Genomic DNA, 974 nt, shown 5'->3' with positions numbered 1-974 from the left:
TGTCTACCCTGTCTGTGGGCCTGAGCTTGTAACATGGTGATGTTCTTTTACTTATTTCCAATATCGCTAAATTACCTCTTCTCTCTTTTATTTATTTTTTTGTAGTCTAATGGGAGAATTGATCAATCTTTAGTTTTATCTCTTTTCCTTTTTATTAATTTCTGGGGGTTTTTCTTCATTCTTTCCTCCATTCTTTCCTCCATTTTCCTTACCATCTTTTAAAAAAATTCCAGTATCATTGGTGTATAGCGTTATATTAATTTCAGGGGTACAATATAATGATTCAACAATTCTATTTATAACTCAGTGTTCATCATGGTGAGTATACTCTTAATCCTCTTCATCTACTTCACACTGTTGGTGGGAATGCAAACTGGTGCACCCACTGTGGAAAACAGTATGAGGTTCCTCAAAAATGACAGATAGAATTACCATATAATTCAGTAATTTCACACTTTGGTTTTAATTTGCTCTCCTCTTTCCAAGTGCATAATGAAAGAACCTTAGATCACTTACCTTAGACCTTTCTTCTCTTTTAATATATGCATTTAAAGCTATTAATTTCCCTACAATCAATACTTTATATGTACTCTACATATTAGATATGCCATGCTTTCATTTTCATTTGGTTCAAAATATTTTCCAATTTCCCCAGTGACATCTCTTCTTTGACCAATGAGTTTTTTAGGAGTATGTTGTTTGGTTTCCAAATATTTGGGGATTTCCCACAAATCATTCTGATTCTGATTCTTATTTTAAGTGTATTATGGACAGAGAACATATTCTGTATGATTTCAATCATGTTTAACCTGTGCAGAGTTTTTCCCAAATTTGGCATGTGGTATCTTTTTGTGAAAGTTGTATCTGCAGATTAAAAAAATCTGTATTCTGCTGTGGTTGGGTGGAATGTTCTCAATCTGTCAGTGACTTCTGTTGGGTTCATAATATGTTTCAAATTTTCTTCATGCCTACTG

This window comes from Mustela erminea, chromosome 1 (genome assembly GCF_009829155.1).
Source record: "Mustela erminea isolate mMusErm1 chromosome 1, mMusErm1.Pri, whole genome shotgun sequence".
Classification (NCBI taxonomy): Eukaryota; Metazoa; Chordata; class Mammalia; order Carnivora; family Mustelidae; genus Mustela; species Mustela erminea.
This window is presented reverse-complemented; position numbering follows the sequence as displayed.